General features: G+C 37.1%; 1 protein-coding gene across 14 annotated transcripts in view; it reads right to left on the bottom strand.

The window, feature by feature from the left end:
- The window catches only part of ANKS1B (ankyrin repeat and sterile alpha motif domain containing 1B), a 1,175,033-nt gene that overhangs the window by 803,742 nt on the left and 349,575 nt on the right, over nt 1-21,716 (bottom strand). The window lies entirely within an intron of this gene.

Below are 21,716 nucleotides of genomic sequence, written 5' to 3'. Positions count from 1 at the left end.
TAGTTACATGAGTCAAGCTTAACTGTTGCACATTTTTGCTATCTTGAAAAGCTATCTTTAAAGGTGACCTGGTTGATAAGACTATCCAACATTTTATTCTCGATTTTTGTTTTCTTCATTGAAGAATACGGTATTTACAAACTAGCCTATTTTTTGCTGTTAGAAACTGCACATATATTAATACTTTCCCTTTGACCTGTTAATTTGGACATTCTACACTTAAATGCATATACATTTAAGACCAAACATCTCTTTTGTTACATTGAACATTACTTTGGATAATTATTGCAATGATTCTTCCTAGGATTCCATATGACACATAAAAGAATTAGATCAGAATTTTTTTCAATTGTATTTATTCTCTGTGCAGTTTTCAAAAATGCTTTTTAAAAGTCCTTCCTCAGGATGAAAAGCCTGCTATTTTATCCCTTCCTCTGCAAACAATTTCTAGTTATTAGACAATTCTTGTAGCTCTCCTCTGAGCCATAGGTAAATTATCTGTCTCTTTGGTTATGTGGCTCCACTTATCATTGGGTAAACTTACTGGAACTGAGAAAGAAGATTACTGTAATTCATAGAACTATTGATATACTCCTAAAATACTGTTAATTGCATACGACATTTTAATTACTTGATCCTTTCTTTTTGAAAGCACAAAAATATGTTCCTTTAAGGCACCCATAGGCTAGCCCTATTTCTATATCTGAAAAACCAAGAGGACCTTTGCATTTCTTTTCTATCTCCCAAGTTAAAGTGTTGTAGCACATATCTAACTTCTGAGTATAGCAAATATATTCAACATTCAACCAACATTTATTGATTCCTTTATTTCATAAGGGATAAAGCAAGCCCAGACTTTTCCTTTATTTTACTCCTTGAATTTTTCCCTTTAGGACATACGAACTCCAAAGGGAAGCAAAATACAGAAAATACTCCCTTGAATTATTCAAAAAACCACTTCAAGCCTTTCTCTCTCTGTGTTCCTTGGTGGGCACCTTATGGGGTTGGATGAGTTTTGGTTGTTCAGATGACTTACTGTTTTGAGGCAAAGGAATAAGTGGGCTATTAAAGGTTGCTTGCTGTTTGATGTCAGAACTAAACCTAAGGCGTCTATTCTTGCATCTAAGTTTGTTCTTTTGCCATTTAGCTTTTTAACTTTAAGCAAATCACCCAACCGCTAAACATTATTTTCTAAATCTTAGTGATTTAATATAATAAAACCTACATCAAAGGACTCTTTTGAGGATTATATGAGTTAACACGTGACAAAAATGCATGCTACTGTTCAGTCATTCATTCTGTTTTTTATTTTCTTTTGATATAAAATAAAAGCTCTAATCTTAAGTTTTTCTGCCCAGAGAAATGACCACGATTTTATAAATGAACAACAACAGCATCAAAAAACCCATGAAGAACATGAGAACTAAAGTGAACACCCAGAAGTGCTGTGTATGATTGTGAGATGCCAAGTCCAGGAGGCATCTGGAGACTGAAATTCTAGCCTGAACACTATAACCAAGCAATAGTTCTGTCTGGGGGCTGAATCTATCCAAGGTGGAATGCTCTTTTCTAGCCTGTTCAAAGGCTTTATATGAGGTAGTGGGTGACTCTGAAAGAGTATCCCTAGGAGACAGAATATGAGTACTCTACTGAGTGGCAAAGAGCCTTTCATGTTCATCATACTAAATTCCAGTCTTAAATGTTTAGTGAATTGAACTGTTACTGATTAATGAATTATTCCCAAGTTCTATGTACATTAAAACAAAATCTGTTGGAAATAGACTGTTCAAAGACTCCAAACTATCAAGTACTTTTTTCTTTTTCACTTAACATATATCTCAGAATTATTAATACATTCCAGAAAAGTAGTCTTTAAAGGTAGAAGGTAAAGAGGTTATGCTGTATTTACTATAGTTTTACTTCATGGAAAACAAGGAATTGCAAAAAAATGTTTGTACGAGAGTTGGTTTTGTTTTTGAGCTCTGCTTTTATGCCTTTCTCTGATGTTTTCTTGTGCTGCAAATAACTCTTAAAATTATAGTTAAGTGAATTATATAAACCTGTAACAACAAGATTTGACTTATATAATATAATCAAATAAAAATATCAGACTGTGCTGCCCAGTGCAGAACAATATTGAATTTCTATTGCTTAGCTAAAACAATTGGTCTAGCATTTCTTAATTTGTGTTTAGTCTTCTTAAAGATAAGCATGAAATATACAAAAGCATACCATTAAAGTTTGTTCCACTGACTTTAACTAAATAACATCTAGAAATTTTGCTGTCACTCTCTAGCTGAAGAAAGCAATATTTCCTTGGCATGAAATGTCAGATCCAAATTCCTCTGCTGGTCTTGGAAGATTCTCCACCAAATGACCCTTTCCCTCACATCACTTTCTACCATTTTGCTAATTCCAATAATTCAGCAATTAGGTGCTCAAAAAACATCTATGGAAAAAAGAGGGGGGAAAGGAATATGAATGTGTTTTTTAGAAGCAAAAGGAACTCATTCTCCATTCCACAAAATATCATTCCCATCTCTGACAAGTGTATCAATATGAAATCTTATCATTACTGATATAGTCTTTCAGATATTAACTTCTTTAAGAACATAAATCTTCTTGGAGGGTCAGTATTAGTAAGGCAATTTATTCATCAGTGCTCTCCAATGAAGAAATTCTGGAGTCAGAATAAGAATGGGTAGTAGATATGTGAAAATTAAAAGCAATACAGAAAGTAATATTCTGGGAAAGATAGTGCTCTTTGCCTTTGTCCTTGTTAAATATATGTATTTCCTTGGTCAGACATTCAACAATTATTAGCTCCCATACATACTAGAGATATGATTACTAGAAGCTGAAAAAAGCATTCATTCTACAAATACGGAGTTCCTATTACATGCTAAGTACATAAGTATAGGGAAAAAAGATGGTCTAGCTAGGACTTTAAACACTAAATAAATCATTCCAACTGTGAGAGTATAATACTGGAGAACTGCCAAGAGAACATACAAGGGAGAAATACAGTGGTGGGGAAATGGAGGAGAAGTCATTAGTAGGCTGCAATTTACTTGTCTTTTAACCAGACATTGTTCACAATTATATCTCATCTAGCAACCAGAATCCTTCAATCTTGCTTAAAACGCCCTCTAACCCCAACTATTTCTTTCTCTCTTTCACCCTATCAGTAACTTAGTTTTCAATTCACACAATAAATTACAAGATGCCTATATCCAAACTGAGCAATATAATCTATAAAATTTTAAAAAATAATAAAAATATAAAATCCAGATTTGCTGGACATATTAGAAGGAAATTTATATAGAAAAATCATTCAAAGAAAAAGATACCATTCCATAATTGAACATGAATCTTTCAAGAAAAACCACATGTAAATTTTCAGCAACTTTAGTGCAACAGTCATTATGTTAACAAATACTTACTTCAGAATTACTATTAGGATGTGAAATAGAGTTAATTAAAGGTTGTTTTATAAAATTTTCTGAACACATAATTCAGGGTTGTGTTCAGTCTTCCAAACTAGGCCATTTTCTTCAAGATTCTGAAAATTTATATCATTTATATAACTAATATATACTATTATGGGTGACAAAAAGCCTATACTATTGTTATTCTTGTTATATTCAGTTATAAGGACAGGAAAGGCTATACCATGGACTGTAGCCCACCAGGCTCCTCTGTCCATGGGGATTCTCCAGGCAAGAATCCTAGAGTGAGTTGCTGTGCCCTCCTCCAGGGGTCTTCCCAATCCAGTGATGGAACCCAGGTCTCCCTCACTGCAGGAGGATTCTTTACCATCTGAGCCCCCAGGGAAGCCTGAGAATGAGCAAATTTTTATTCCAATTTTTAAAACAGAAATTGAGACAAAAGAGTACGAAGTTTTATACCAGTCCCTGCCAAAATTCTTTGAGTTAAGCAGATGATTTTAAGGTCTTAGTGAATAAACAGGTATTCATAAAAATGGAATTTGCTAAATTAAGATATGCTAAGATAAGTTATTTCCTTCTTCCTCCCTCCCTTCCGACCTCCTTCTCTCTCACTTCCCTCTTTCTTTCATTCCTATCTGCGTTTATTTTTGTTATTCAACAAGTGCTTGTCTGACAACTCTAGGGACACTTTATATATACTGACAAAACAAAGTGTTGCAAAATCAAAGTGTCTGACAAAGAATTTTGTGTACAAGATGAAGAAATTGAGCTTAGTAATAGCAATTAGATTTTTTTAAAAATACTTGGCATGAAGAACATGCAATTAATTAAAGCTACAGGAGTTCCCATGGTGCTCTGTTCACTGAGCTTCCTGTGCAACACTTCTATCAATGTCTCCATAAAATGACAGGAGTCAGAGACATGCTGGTTACATAAAGCAGTGGAAGTATAACCAGCACTTACATGAAATCACCAGCAGTGCTAGCTCAAAATTCATACTCCTATCTTCTCCCTGGATTTACTTAATCAAAATTTACGAGTTGGGTACAAATCTGTGTTTTTAAGAAGCATTGTTGTTGCTGTTAAGTAGCTTTCGACTCTTTGCGACCCCACTGACTGCAACACGCCAGGCTTCCCTGTTCTTCACCATCTCCCAAAGCTTGATTAAACTCATGTCCATTGAGTTGGTAATGCTGTCCAAATATCTTGTCCTCCATCAACCCCTTCTCCTACTGCCTTCAATCCCTCTCAGCATCAGGGTCTTTTCTAATGAGTTGGCTCTTCGTATCAGGTGACCAACTGATTGGAAGACCAATCAGTTCTTCCAATGAATGAATATTCAGAGCAGATTTCCTTTAGAATTGACTGGCTGGATCTCCTTGCAGTCCAAGGGATTCTCAAGAGTCTTCTCCAACACCTCAGTTCAAAAGTATCAATTTTGGTGCTCAGCCTTCTTTACAGTCCAACTCTCACATCCATACATGACTACTGGAAAAGCCATAGCTTTGACTAGATGGACCTTTGTTGGCAAAGTAATGTTTCTGCTTTTTAATATGCTCTCTGGGTTGGTCAGAGCTTTTCTTCCAAGGAGCAAGTGTCTTTTAAATTTCATGGCTGCAGTCACCATCTGCCTTGATTTTGGAGCTCAAGAAAATAGTATCTCACTGTTTCCATTGTTTCCCCATCTATTTGCCATGGAGTGATGGGACCGGATGCCAAAAATCTTTGTTTTCTGAATATTGAGTTTTAAGCCAACTTTTTCACTCTGCTCTTACACCTTCATCAAGAGGTTCTTTAATTCCTCTTCACTTTCTGCCATAAGATTGGTGTCATCTGCATATCTGAGGTTATTGATATTTCTCCCAGCAATCTTGATTCCAACTTGTGCTTCATCCATCCCAGAATTTTTCATGATGTACTGTTCATGTAAGTTAAATAAGTAGGGTGACAATATACAGCCTTTATGTACTCCTTTCCCAATTTGGAACCAGTCCATTGTTCCATGTCTGATTTTGACTGTTGCTCCTTGACCTGCAAACAGGTTTCTCTGGAGGCAAGTAAGGTGGTCTGGTATTCCCATTTCTTGAAGAATTTTCCACGGTCAAAGGCTTTAGCATAGTCAATGAAGCAGATGTTTTTTCTGGAATTCTCTTGCTTTTTCTATGATCCCACGGATGTTGACAATTTGGTCTTCTGGTTCCTCTGCCTTTTTGAAATCCAGGTTGAACATCTGGAAGTTCTTGGTTCACATACTGTTGAAGTCTAGCTTGGAGAATTTTGCACATTACTTTGCTAGCATGTAAAATGAGTGTAACAGTGCGGTAGTTTGAACATTCTTTGGCACTGCATTTCTTTGGGATTGGAATAAAAACTAACCTTTTCTAGTCCTGTGGCCACTGCTGAGCTTTCCAAATTTGCTGGCATATTGAGTGCAGCACTTTCACAGCATCATCTTTTCAGATTTGAAATAGCTCAACCAGAATTCCATCACCTCCATTAGCTTTGCTCTTCGTGATGTTTCCTAAGGGCTGCTTAACTTCTCACACCAGGATGCCTGGCTCTAGGTGAGTGATCACATCATCATGATTATCTGAGTCATCAAGATCTTTTTTGTATAGTTTTTCTGCGTATTCTTGCCACCTCTTCTTAATATCTTCTGCTTCTGTTAGGTCCATACCATTTCTGTCCTTTATCGAGCCCATCTTTGCATGAAACATTCCCTTGGTATCTCTAATTTTCTTGAAGAGATCTCTAGTATTTCCCATTCTGTTGTTTTCCTCTACTTCTTTGCATTGATCACTTAGGAAGTCTTTCTTATCTCTTCTTGCTATTCTTTGGAGCCCTGCATTCAGACGGCTATATCTTTCCTTTTCTCCTTTTCCTTTCACTTCTCTTGTTTTCTCTGCTATTTGTAAGGCCTCCTCAGATAACCATTTTGCCTTTCTTTTTCTTAGGTATGGTTTTGATCACCGCCTCCTGTACAATGTTAGGAACCTCTGTCTATAGTTATTCAGGCTCTAGACAGATAACAAGCATTATCATGACTAATTTGCACTCTTAGTTCTAAGAATCTTCATCATTGAGATATGTCCTCTACTCCCAATTACTAACCCCAATGTGTATAGGAGCCCAAATGAAAAAAACAAATATCAAGAATAAAGCTTCTTAGAGAAGTCTTTAAAAGCTCTCAAGATTCAGGAAATTTTCTTTACTCTGCAGTCCCCTTTAGTCTTGCTACTTGTCCTTGATTATCCTACTCTGCAGAGTTACTTGATTTGACTTTATTCAGAAGGTCCCCTCTATCCTAAGGATTATTTTTTAATGACAACAAAAAAGGTGGCATTCTATTTCAGGCTCCACTCAAACACCAAATTAACCTAATCTAAGCATCCTAGCCCCGTGGGGGTATCTGACAATAGATATGGAAGCTAGTAATTATTGATACCATCCTCAGTGGTATAAAAAATAACACTTAAAACACATGATGTGGGGTTACGTCTTTCATTTCATTCTCACCATTTCTACCCCACCTCTATCAACATTCATTTCAGCTATATAAAAATAGTTTGCAGTTCTTCAAATGCAGCTTTATGCTCATCAATGTCATATCATCCAAAAAAATCTTTCCTAAAAGCTACAAGTCCTTTCTCCATGATGAGACTAATTTATATCTGTAGTTCTTTGGTGCCCTCTGCCTCCATCAAAGCACTTTTCACAGTGAACTATGATCTTCACTAAAAAGTAAACAAGCACAAGGCCATATTCTTAGGATATTCTTATTACAAGTTAGAGGGATAGGTAGCTGGATGTTTGGATGCTGTAGGCACTCACTTCACAGGTGGTAGTGTCTGGGACAGGAAGAAAAAACTTCAAAAAAAAAATGATGACATTTGAGGTACATCTTTTTTTTTTTAATTTATTTATTTTAGTTGGAGGCTAATTACTTTAAAATATTGTATTGGTTTTGCCATACATCAACATGAATCCGCCATGGGTGTACACGTGTTCCCCATCCTGAACCCCCCTCCCACCTCTCTCCCCGTACCATCCCTCTGGGTCATCCCAGTGCACCAGCCCCAAGCATCCTGTATCCTGCATCGAACCTGGACTCCTGAAGTGATGGGGAAACTAAAGTGGAAGGGCAGATATTCCTCTCCATCACAATAACCTGTAACATTTTTTTGCATCATGAAACTCTCTGAGCTGCATGACAACAATTTCCTAATGAATCTTACTCTATCCAGTAAGTTCTATCTCTTAACCATTTTTCTATGCAGTCTTACTAAAATGAAAATCTGAATATGTCCTTCTTCTTAATGTAGTTTGCAAGGTTATTCATAATCTGGCTACTGCTTAATTCTCTTGATTTAATCTCTCAGCCCTCCCCACATGGAACGCTGTGTTCTAACCATATATTAATAATTCCTGGCAAATGCCATGCTTGTTCTTTTATCTGTGCACTTTTGCACCAAGAATACTCATTCTCTTATTTTTGTCTGAATAACTCCTAGTGCTCCTTCAGGGCTCAGTTTCTTTAGGACTCAGTTTTTCATCATTGTCTTGGGAATGACTAGATCAGGTCTCTTACCATATACTCTCACAATGTCTTGCATTTTTCATTGCTTTAATGAAGTAATTATCTGTGAAATATCTGTCTTCCCAAGATATTACAAACTGCAAAAGAGGAAGGAACTGATTTTTTTTTCATTACTGCTTGCTTAATGCCTATCATAGTGTCTGGCACATAATAAAGCTCTCACTAAATATACAAGAAAGAACAAATACATGATGGATTGAATGAACATGACACCTGCAGTTTAACCACTCACTAGTTCTTGCCACACGCATTTCAAATGCTCTAACATATAACATACTGTATTTCCCTAAAGCTATATCTTAGAATTGCATTATAGAACAATGATTGAGTACCAAAAAATCACATCTATGATAACAACATATCACAGAATCAAACTCTCAAAAGCTGTAAACATTTATCAACATTTAGAAACATAAAAATTGGACTCTTTGTCCAATAAAACAGACGTACATCTACTTGTTATAGTGGTTGGAGCCCCAAAGTAAAATAAAACATCACATAAAACCAACTTCTACTATGTTATAAAGTTTTACTAGCTAAAACAAACATACAAGGAATGAAACTATGCAACAATGAAACTATGCTTCCTAAGAGAAGCATTTCTAGAATTTATAAGTTTTTTACAGGAAGATTAGGATGACCGTCATCACTCAACCAGCTTAAGATTTGTTATCCTTTAGGTTTATATTAGGAGAAGGCAATGGCACCCCACTCCAGTACTCTTGCCTAGAGAATCCCATGGATGGAGGAGCCTGGTGGGCTATAGTCCATGGAGTCGCTAAGAGTCGGACATGACTGAGTGACTTCCCTTTCACTTTTCACTTTCATGCATTGGAGAAGGAAATGGCAACCCACTCCAGTGTTCTTGCCTGGAGAATCCCAGGGACAGGGGAGCCTGGTGGGCTTCCGTCTATGGGGTCGCACAGAGTCGGACACAACTGAAGCAACTTAGCAGCAGCAGCAGCAGCAGCAGCAGCAGGTTGATATTAAAGCTCAACATTCAGAAAACTAAGATCATGGCATCCGGTCCCATCACTTCATGGCAAATAGATGGGGAAACAGTGTCTGACTTTATTTTGGGGGGCTCCAAAATCACTGCAGATGGTGATTGCGGCCATGAAACTAAAAGACACATACTCCTTGGAAGGAAAGTTATGACCAACCTAGACAGCATATTAAAAAGCAGAGACATTACTTTGCCAACAAAGGTCCATCTAGTCAAGGCTACGGTTTTTCCAGTAGTCATGTATGGATGTGAGAGTTGGACTGTAAAGAAAGCTGAGCACTGAAGAATTGAGGCTTTTGAACTGTGGTGTTGGAGAAGACTCTTGAGAATCCACTGGACTGCAAGGAGGTTCAACCGGTCCATCCTAAAGAAGATCAGTCCTGAGAGTTCATTGGAAGGACTGATGTTGAAGCTGAAACTCCAATACTTTGGCCAGCTGATGTGAAGAACTGACTGATTTGAAAAGACCCTGATGCTGGGAAAGATTGAGGGCAGGAGGAGAAGGGGACAACAGAGGATGAGATGGTTGGATGGCATCACCAACTCGAGGGACATGAGTTTGGGTAAACTCCAGGAGTTGGTGATGGACAGGGAGGCCTGGTGTGCTGTGGTCCATGAGGTCACAGAGAGTTGGACACAACTGAGCAACTGAACTGAACTGAACTGAGGTTGATATTATTCAATGCAGCATACAAATATTTGAAATCTTCATTAGGGATCTTAGTTGAGAGGGTTTGGAAGACTGGAATCACGACCATTATCTAATAATATAATTAACCAATATTTTTCCCCATGCCTTTTGAATTTCTTTATAGATCAGGTACATCAGATCAAGGGTCAGATGGTAAATATTTTAGACTTTGCATATGGTCTCTGTTGTGACTATTTAACTCTGCAGATATAAAAGAGAAGCAGACACTATGTAACTGAATAGATGTTGCTGTGTTCCAATAAAATTTTATTTAGAAAAACTAAGAAGTGGCAGATTTGGTGTGCAGGCCAGACTTCAGACTGCTGTTAAGCAGACTATTGCTGTTTTAACCACCTAGCACACATAAATTAAAATATTTATATAAAAATAATTTACTAAAACAATTACATAAAATTGATGCTATTATTTCTGTTTCAGGATAGGAAAAGGAAAGAAAAATTAGCATATTTTGAAAGTGTTCTGTGTTACAGGCATTATATTAACTTCATGATTTACAGCTATTTTCTTATTTAAGCTTTACACAATCCAATGGGGAAGGTTTTATTACTACCCTTACTTTCAGAAGAGGGAACTGAGGACAGCAGGTAACCTGTTCATATAATGTAGTTAATAAACAAAAGTCTGAAATCTTTCTATGATACTGAGATCTTTCTATGATGGAGGAACCTACCACTACTTAAAGTAAAATCGCAGTGGGTGGTGAAGATAAGCACTGCTGCTTAGGTTTGGGGGGAAAACCATATAGAAGTATTTAAACCTAATAGGTAATATCAGAAAAGAGTTATGATAAAATCTCTATCTCTAAAGGACTTTAAATTTAAACTGGAATTAAAGGTAAGATTCATAAAGTAACTCTAGAAGAAAAGACATACAATGGAAGGCTCAGTCAAATTTTTCAGTAGTTCAGAAAAGAAGGGACTAATATAGACCACAAGAATATTTAAAGTAAACATTTTTATAAAAGTACTAAGAAAAAATTCAAAACTGAGGCATATCTGGGGTACTAATTTGATTGCTCTTACAGGCGAGAAGACAATTTCAAGTTAACAATGTTTTTTGAAGAGAGACTGATCTGTAATTGACTGTGAAGGTACAGTGAGTTCTGCTTCTTTATTTTCCTTGTTTTTGTGATATTAACTTCCTATAGTCTCCAAGCCCAGTATAGCACTGTCTACTGCTCTAAACATCTTTGTTATAACATTACTTCCATAGATACACTTTCTTTTTTCACAAAGTCACACATTCTTTAAAGTCAAACACAGATTTCCAAGATTTTCTTAGAAAATAAAATGTCATATTCAGTTGCAACTCCCTTAGAACATTGTACTTCCCTGGTGGCTTAGACAGTTAAGTGTCTGCCTACAATGTTGGAGACCCAGGTTCCATCCCTGGGTCGGGAAGATCTCCTAGCAAAGGAAATGGCAACTCACTCCAGTATTCTTACCTGGAAAATCCCATGGATGGAGGAGCCTGGTAGGCTCCATGGGGTCACAGAGTCGGACACAACTGAGCGATTTCACTTTCTTTAGAACGTTATCTGGATCCCATTTTTCTCCCTCCTTTCCTAAAGTTAACCTTTAAAATAAAGTTGGTAAATATCTTTTCCACCCATCTTTTTACAGTTTTACTATTTGTCCATAATAATAAGGCACTGTACGTGATGTATGTGCTTTTAAAACTACAAAAATGGTACCATATGTACTTATTCTGTCACTTGCTCTTGTCACTGAAAGTTTGAAGACTTTGAAACTTTTGTTTAAAAGTTTTGTTCATTTTCCAGATGTAGTAACTGAGGTTTATTGATCTACTATTCTTTACACTTTTCTACATGTTGATATTTCCTCGTTTATTCATCTGGTTCCCCCAAAACAGAAATTTTGATTTTATCAGTTTTGTAATTGTTGGTTTTTTTCACTATTACAGTGTACAATTGATACTTCTATGCATGTTGAATGAAAGTTTCCCTAGAGCTCATACTTACATGTGTGTGGCATTACTGAATTCGCAGAAATATGTCAAAATGTACACAGAAAAACACCTCTTGCAGAACTGTTTACAAAGTGAAAATTGAATACAGTCAAATTATATGCGTCAATAGCAGACAGATATGTAAGTTTTAATATATCTGTGCAATGTTATTAAGGAGAATGGGGTAGATTTATCAGTTTATCTATCTGCCTGTCTTCAGAAAAATGCCCCAAATTGATTGGTCGGTGAAAAAATCATTCCAAAACTAAATATAAATCTATCTCAATTTTCATATGTCAAAAATAAAATTAATAATGTAAATGCATAGCTAGAAAAAAATCCCTAGAGAATTAGTTAAGAAATTCATGTTAGTGGTTGTCCATGATATATAGAACAGACATATATTTTCTCTATTCTGTAGTTCTATAGTTCTAGATAATGAATTATTTAATCTACATCTATAACCAGGATAAACATATAGATACAATTTATTCTTATCTGGATAATAGCATATTTAGATTTTCTAGCTACTAGTAATCCTTATAAGGACCACTTCTTCTACTAATTCCTAACTCATTTCTGGTTTTAGCACAACAAACCAGAATCTTTCATAGATTACTGCACACCCCTCCTTGCCATGCCTTGAGCTTTCTCAAAGTTGAAATTAATTATACTCAGGACTTCTCTGGTGGTCCGTGGCTAAGACTCCACACTCTCAGTGTGAGGGACCCAGGTTTGGTCCCTGGTCAAGCAACTAGATCCCACGTGCCACAACTAAAGATCCTGCATGCCACAGCAAAGATCAAGGATCCCAGGTGCTGCAACTAAGAACTGATGCAACCACATTAACTAACTGATTAAAATTCATTACCCTTACTAATACTACTTTTACCAAGAGCCCTTCTAACACAATCACATTATCTTTCCCAGACCTGGTTCTTAATTACCTTCTAGATTAATCATGGGATTTCAGGTAAGGAAAATTATAAAATACTAAACAAGGTGCCCAGTGAAGCAGAAAAGTTACTGTCTCCTGGAGAAATATATTTGGGTGCCCAGCCAAGTTTCCTTAGAATGGCATTTACTTCGGTACATCAAACATTATCCAAAAACCAGACTCTTCTTCCCTGTTCATTCACTTCAGTCATGTCTGACTCTTTGCAACCCTATGGACTGTAGCCTGCCAGGCTCCTCTGTCCATGGGGATTCTCTAGAAGATTCTCTAGAAGAAGATTGCCATGCCCTCCTCCAGGGGATAGTCCCAACCCAGGGATCAAACCTGTGTCTCCTGTGTCTCCTGCATTGCAGGCAGTTTATTTACCCACTGAACCACCTGGGAAGCCTGATTCTTCTTCTTTAATAATCATAAAAATTAATTTCCCTATTGTTCCAAAATTGATATTCAAGATAATAACGTTTAGGAAGAATTACATATATTCCATAAGCTGCTATTCACTAGGTATTATATATAAGGAACTGAGCACATTGTAACCAATAAGACATATCAGCTTAAAGTCCAACATCTCATCAGCACTAAGTCTAAAATAACATCATCCAAATCAGATGGGGATAAGGCTTGAGTGTAATCCATTATGTTCAGCTATTGGAGCACAATTCCTCTTCATGTATGAACATATAAACCTAAAGAGACACGTTATCTTACTTCCACATTCTCAACAAATAATGATTACCCACACCAGTATTCTTGCCTGGAAAATTTCATGGACAGAGGAGCCTGGTGGTCTACAGCCCACAGGGTCCCAAAAAGTCAGACACGACTGAGTGACTGAGAACACACAAACACACTAGACACACACACAGGCATAGGATAACAGTTATCTACATATGTAGATAGGAAGGGTTAGAGCTTAGGGTTCTCTTCCAAGATCACTGGAAGAATTCAGATCCTTGATGTTGTAAGACTAAGGCTCTCAGTTTCTATAGGCTACCTCTCTCCTAGTCAAAGGCAATTTACGACATGACTCTGTTTTCTTCTGCTGCTAAGTCACTTCAGTCGTGTCCGACTCTGTGCGACCCCATAGATGGCAGCCCACCAGGCTCCCCTGTCCCTGGGATTCTCCAGGCAAGAACACTGGAGTGGGTTGCCATTTCCTTCTCCAATAGGCCAGCAAAAAACATCTCTCTTTAAAGAGCATATCTGATTAAATCAGGCTCATCTAGTTAAAATAAAAAAAAAATGCTCTCCTTTGATTAACTTAAAATCAATTGAGTAGGGACCTTAATTACATCTGAAAATTCCTCTATATGTATATATCCCTTAAGGTTAGGAAGAAAATGACCATCTCACTCCCAACTGCTCCATCACGACACACGTATATATACATGCACAGACATATTTAGTAGTAAATCATAAAATTTTCCCAAGATACATCCATATACTTGCATGATTTTCTTAAGTGGTGCTAAACAGGCTTAGTTTATCAGCAGAGAATATTGGTAGTGGAACTGATCCAAAGAAAGAAGATGAAGAGGTCCCTAAAGGATTTTCAACATTAAGAACCAGGAGATAGTCAAAGAAAGAAGAGAGATTCTCATCAGACACTTGGAGTAGATACAGACATCAGGACCAAGACAATGAAATACAAAGGCACAGCCAATCATCCTCTGGTCTAAGGGAAACAGAAATCACAATGGAAAGATTGTTTTAAGACGTTCTCAGAGGAGCATAATTGCTCACATTTTAACTAAGAAGTGGTAATCAGACAGATCTTCTGGGAAAGAGTTTACCAACTAAGACTGCCCTTAATCTGGAGATGGACAGATACACTAGAGCAATCTGAGGCACACACAGCCCCTCTCCCTGCCACCTTCCAGGTGTGGTTCTCAGACCTGACAACAAGGACAGTTTTCTATTTCATATGGACCAAGATTCTGTGTTTAAATGAAATGACAATCCTGTTGTATTACTTTTCTATTGCTGCTTGTAACAAATGACCATAATTTCCTAGATTAAAAAAACATGAATTTGTTACTTTATAATTCTGTCATTGGGCTGCATTCCTTTTGGAGGCTCTAGAAGAATCTGTTTTCTTGCCTTTTCCAGTTTCTAGAGGTGAACTGCAATATTTGGTTCATGGTCCCTTCCTCTACCTCCAAAGTCAGCAGCCTGGCATATTAAAATATCTCTCCTATTCAGATATTCCTATCTCCATTATATAATGATATTTTTTATTATATTGGGCCTACTTAGATTACCCAAGATAATATTCCCATCGGAAAATCCTTAGCTCAACCATATCTGCAAAGTCTCTTTAGTCATGTAAGGCAACATTTCACAGGTTTGGGGATTAAAATGTGGACACTGTTGAGGGCCATTATTCTGCTTACCATACCAGTCAAATATTGCCTTTCTAATATTCAAACTTAATTAGTTCATATGACTGCTGACAAATATACTCAGTAATATATTAATGTGTTTGCCTATAAAGTTTGTCTGCAATATATTTCTACAGACTTCTATATTCTAAGAAAATTAATAGTGGGATTGTAATTAACAAATATGCTATCTAACAGAAAGTGTTAAGAAACATCATGTTCCTAAGGAGTTTCTTCAAAGCATTCGCACAGCATCTAATCTTTTCTTATAACTGTCACTTAAAGTAAGGGAAAAGTGGATATTATTACAGCCATTTTCAAGGTAGGGAACTAAAGCATACAATGAGTTAAGTGGCTTTCCCTACATCACTCAGGGAGGAATGCGGGAGTTATGAATAGAACTCATCCTCCTCTATCCCCATTCAGTAGCTTAAAAGGCTAGGAATAATGGTTACAATGATTCATACTGACTAACATTTCTTCTCCAGAGCACAGCAAATCCCAAAGAGAAATCATCACAGACACATTAATACGCTTTTGGTTATGTTTTTAAAACTCCTGGTTTCAATAAAGCTCTAAAGAAGTATAGAGAACATGTTTCAGCCTATTTGGGAAATCTACCTGACCTTGAGTCATTTCACTCAAATTTCAAATAGGTTTGGAAGGTCTTAAATAAACAAGACTTTAAATTTTAAAAACATACATTGTTAATATAACTGGTAGATAAGAACAAAAAGTAAAGAAATAATGGATGTGCAGAGGGCCTTAATTACAGGTATGCAGACACAGTAACGTAGTGGGAGGCTAAGCTACCTGGTGGAAAGAGCTAGAGAGTCAGACAGAATTTGGTTAGAATGCCAGTTCTTCTATGTATACCACCTGTGTAATCTTGGACAAGTCACTTATCCTCTCAGGTTCCTTATCTTAAAAATACAGTAGCTATTTTACAGAGTTGATATGAAAATTAAAAATAATGTGTATAAAGTTTATACATATAACTGAATCACTTTGCTGAACATGTGAAACTAACACAACATTGTTAATCAACCATGTTGTTGCTGTTGTTGTTGTTTAGTCACTAAGTCCTGTCTGACTCTTTCACGACCCCATGGACTATAGCTTGCCAGGCTCCTCTGTCCATGGGATTTCCCAGGCAAGAATACTGGAATGGGTGGCCATTTCCTTTCCCAGGGGATCTTCCAGACCCAGGGATCCAACCTGTGTCTCCTGTATTGCTGGCAGATTCTTTATTGTCGGAGATGCCAGGGAAGTCCATCTAATCAACTCCATTCCAATACAAAATAAAAATTAAAAACACAATATATGTAAAACACCTAGCACATAAAAGCATTTAATAACTTTCCTACTTAGGAAAAACCTAAAATATACAAGCAGATTTTCCTGCTGAAAATATTTGCAGTGGATATTGATGTGCTGCCCAGATTCCACCTCACAGAAGGATTTATTCCCGAAGCTCCCAGGAATGCTGCTTATGTAAATCTGTTTGTTGTAAGCAACGATAAATGGGCATTCTCTTGGATGAAGAGAGAGCTTCCTCACCCAATACCCACCCTCATTCCATGGTGGCCTGCCCCTGAACCGTTCCAGTTACTGATACGAAGGTCTGTCATTCTGATCAGAATGTACTGTAGAGTTGGCTAAGGCCTCTGCTGAGAGTGCTTACCAGCTCAACTCTCCCTCTGTCCAGTCCTGCTTCTTCCACTTCACTTCTGTTTCCAGGTTTTGATCCCAACAGCACTCCCTATAAGCTCCTATACCCTAGTCAGTTGGAAGTCATTTTCTCAGGGAACCCCATCCAGCAACAAGGTTGAAGGGTGTGTTGTTCAGCCTCTCTTATGGATCTTACCATCATTATTCTCCACAAGGGCACAAGTGTGTGTGACGGCACCCAAACACTGTTCAGTTGCTCTGCCAAGGACTGAAGAATAAGGATTCTTAAGCCTCACTCCTACCAAGGAGCTAACAGAAATAATATTCCTTATTATCAAGGAGCCAGAATAAGTGTGACCCCTTTATTCCTGCTCTGTTTTAGCCCTCTCAACGTCTTTCATTCATCAGCTTGTGTATAGATTCAGATTCAATAAGCAACAATATTGCTTATGTTAAGATTGGGGCCTGGGGGTTGCTTTATAATACTCCAGAAAAAAAAAAAGGATAAATGAAACATGACCGGTAAAATGTTGATCATTAATGAACCTGGGTGACTAGTTCAAGGAAGTTCATTATACTATTCTCTCTACTTCTGCAATATGTTTGAAATTTTCAATAATAAAAAGTTGGATATTAGTATGCATGATAAAAGTACATGCCTGTACTTTATAAAAATACATTTAAAGTGTATTTTTTTTTAAGTTTGTTCTTTAATCTGAGGAAAATTACTTTACAATGTTGTGTTGGTTTCCGCCATACAAAGCAAATCAGTCATAACTATACATATATCACCTGTCTCTTGAGTCTCCCTCCCCTCCCCTCATTTTACCCCTCTAGTCTTCACAGAGTGTCTGGTAGTGCTCGCTGTGTTATATAGCAACTTCCCTCCCCCCACCAGCTATCTATTTTACACATGGTAGTGTATATATATCAATGATACTCTCTCAATTCATCCCACTCTCTCTTCCCCTACTGTTTTCATAAATCCGTTCTCTACATTTGCGTGTCCATTCCTTCCCTGCAAATAGGTTCATCAATACCATTTTTCTAGATTCCATATATATGTGTTAATATACATTATTTGTTTTTCTCTTTCTGGCTTACTTCACTCTATATAACAGGCTCTGGGTGCATCAACCTCACTAGAACTGACTCAAACTCATTCTTTTTTATGACTGAATAATATTCCATTGCATATATGTACCACATCTTCTTTATCCATTCATCTGCTGATGGACATCTAGGTTGCTCCCATGTTTAAGCTATTGTGAACAGTGCTGCTATGAACACTGAGGTACATGTGTCTTTTTCAATTATGCTTTTTTCCTAATTACAGAATATATGGAAGGCATGTACTTTAATGATCAATTTTAAGATAGGTTTAACAATATATCTAAATTCTGCTTATGTTAAGCAAATAAATCTAAGAAAGTATGGTGAAATTCATATTTACCAAGCAGATAAAATAGAGCTTATTAGACATCTTACCACATCGTTCTCAAGTATATTTTTCAAGTTGCTGAGGCTTTTCTTAAAAGCAAACCCCATAAAGCAATTCAGACTAAACCTAAAAGAGATTTACTTTTCATGTTAAAAGTCCAATATGCAACTCTTCTGTGCATTACACAGACTTTTATATTATTGAGATATTATAATGTACTGGAAAATTATTCCAATTTTTTTTTTTTTTTTTCTTCCAATTTTATTTTATTTTTAAACTTTACATAATTGTATTAGTTTTGCCAAATATCAAAATGAATCCGCCACAGGTATACATGCGCTCCCCATCCCGAACCCTCCTCCCTCCTCCCTCCCCATACCATCCCTCTGGGCCGTCCCAGTGCACCAGCCCCAAGCATCCAGCATCATGCATCGAACCTGGACTGGCAACTCGTTTCCTACATGATATTTTATATGTTTCATTGCCATTCTCCCAAATCTTCCCACCCTCTCCCTCTCCCACAGAGTCCATAAGACTGTTCTATACATCAGTGTCTCTTTAGCTGTCTCGTACACCAGGTTATTGTTACCATCTTTCTAAATTCCATATATATGCATTAGTATACTGTATTTATGTTTTTCCTTCTGGCTTACTTCACTCTGTACAATAGGCTCCAGTTTCATCCACCTCATTAGAACTGATTCAAATGTATTCTTTTTAATGGCTGAGTAATACTCCATTGTGTATATGTACCACAGCTTTCCTATCCATTCATCCGCTGATGGACATCTAGGTTGCTTCCATGTCTCCGACATACATCACAGCAGGATCCTCTATGACCCACCTCCCAGAATATTGGAAATAAAAGCAAAAATAAACAAATGGGACCTAATTAACCTTAAAAGCTTCTGCACATCAAAGGAAACTATTAGCAAGGTGAAAAGACAGCCTTCAGAATGGGAGAAAATAATAGCAAATGAAGCAACCGACAAACAACTAATCTCAAAAATATACAAGCAACTCCTACAGCTCAACTCCAGAAAAATAAACGACCCAATCAAAAAATGGGCCAAAGAACTAAATAGACATTTCTCCAAAAAAGACATACAGATGGCTAACAAACACATGAAAAGATGCTCAACATCACTCATTATCAGAGAAATGCAAATCAAAACCACTATGAGGTACCATTTCACACCAGTCAGAATGGCTGCGATCCAAAAGTCTACAAATAATAAATGCTGGAGAGGGTGTGGAGAAAAGGGAACCCTCTTACACTGTTGGTGGGAATGCAAACTAGTACAGCCACTATGGAGAACAGTGCGGAGATTCCTTAAAAAACTGGAAATAGAACTGCCTTATGATCCAGCAATCCCACTGCTGGGCATACACACTGAGGAAACCAGAAGGGAAATTATTCCAATTTTTAAAAGTTCAACTTTCTAAATGTCTTTTTGAAAACAATGAGTTATTTTAATATTTATAAAACCTAGCATAACCACATCTTTCTTTCTCCTCAACCCTTATAAAGGACCTTGGAGACTCAATAATTGGTGCCACCTATGTTATTTAAATTTTGGTCAAAACAACTCTGTTCTATATTTATATATAATGATTAAGTGTTAAGTTAGAATCACAATAACAGAATGTAGCATGTGACTCAAATATTCAGTATGCTTAGAGTGGTATTATTTCTGTCTAACTCTCAAATGCTTATTTTAAGTGTGCAGTGAAGAAGAAACCCAGAAGGGTTCAAATATACTATGCAAACACATTTCCTGTCTTTGTATTCTTCTACATTTACAGGTCTTTCTGTAATTTGAGATCTCTACCAACTGAGGTAATTTAATCCAAACTTTGGAGAATATCATCATTGAGAAAATGATTTTTCTCAAAAGAACTTGATTATTTTAATAATTATAGAACTGTCCTAAGGGCTTCCTATAGCCAGGTTATTATTATAAAGAAATGTTCTTTATATAAATAAATAAGACTTGATTGACCTGAAACAAAAGAAGGGTATGGAACATTCTAAAGACAAACACATAAATGGTATATCTAGGAGCTAGTCTAACAGTCTATGAAGACTGAATTTTTAAAACATTTTACCCAGCTCTCTGGACTACTCCCCAAATAAACAAACAAGCAAATAAAATCCAAGTATGTATAAAATTAAAAAAAAACCCACAACATGCATTTTATAAAATATATGCATGTGGCACCCAGTCCTACAGGAGACACGAGAGATTTGAGAAGAATTTGGTATGGCATCCAGTCCCATCGCTTCATGGCAAATAGATGGGGAAATAATGGAAACAGTGAGAGACTTTATTTTCTTAGGCTCCAAAATCACTGAAGATGGTGACTGTAGCCATAAAATTAAAAGACGCTTGTTCCTTGGAAGAAAAGCTATGACCAATCTAGGCAGCATATTAAAAAGCAGAGACATTACTTTGCCAACAAATGTCTGTCTAGTCAATGCTATGGTTTTTCCAGTAGTTATGTATGGATGTGAGAGTTGGACCATAAAGAAACCTGAGTGTCAAAGAATCGATGCTTTTGAACTGTGGTGCTGGAGAAGACTCTTGAGAGTCCCTTGGACTGCAAGGAGATCAAACCAATCAACCCTAAAGGAAATCAGTCCTGAATATTCATTGGAAGGACTGATGTTGAAGTTCCAATCCTTTGGCCACCTGATACGAAGAACTGACTCACTGGAAAATCCCGTGATGCCGGGAAAGATTGAAGGCAGGAGGACAAGGGAATGACAGAGGATGAGATGGTTGGATGGTATTGCCGACTTGATGGACATGAGTTTGAACAAGCTCCAGGGGTTGGTGATGGACCGGAATGCCTGGCATGCTACAAAGAGTCAGACATGACTGAGCTACTGAACTAAACTGGGTTCTAGTACTAAATTTGCCATAAACTGGTGTTATGACCCTGGTAACTTAATTTTTCTAAATCTCAGTTTCTCCATCTGTAAGATGAAGGGTCCTTACTGTTATTATATTCCAACATTTAGTAATCAAGCATTATATTTTCAATATTCATAGGCAATCATAAAAATTAAAGCAATTAGATCAAGAGAATATTGAATGGAAATTAAACAAAGATAAAATATGAAATAAGTTTTTCTAAAAGTTGAAAGTAAATGTCAATTATTATATAAAAGTTTGTGCATGCATGTTCAGTCACTTCAGTTGCATTCAATTCTTTACAACCTTATGGACTATAGCCCACCAGAGTCCACTGTCCATGGGATTCTCCAGGCAAGAATACAGGCAAGAATACTCATGGCAAGAGTGGGTTGCCATGCCCTCTCCCAAGGGATCCTCTCAACCCAGGAATTGAACCTGTGTCTCTATACTCCTGCACTGGCAGGCACGTTCTTTATCACTAGCAACAGCTGGGAAGCACTCAAAAAAATGTTTTGGCTGTCCTATGCTGCATGAGGCATCTTAGCTCCCCAACCAGGAATTGAACCCATCCCTCCTGCAGTGGAAGTTTCCAACTATGTGCTCTGCCTCCCACAC

The sequence above is a fragment of the Bos indicus x Bos taurus genome, chromosome 5 (assembly GCF_003369695.1).
Source record: "Bos indicus x Bos taurus breed Angus x Brahman F1 hybrid chromosome 5, Bos_hybrid_MaternalHap_v2.0, whole genome shotgun sequence".
Taxonomy (NCBI): Eukaryota; Metazoa; Chordata; class Mammalia; order Artiodactyla; family Bovidae; genus Bos; species Bos indicus x Bos taurus.
The sequence above is the reverse complement of the archived record's forward strand: the minus strand, read 5'-3'. Positions and strand labels throughout refer to the sequence as shown.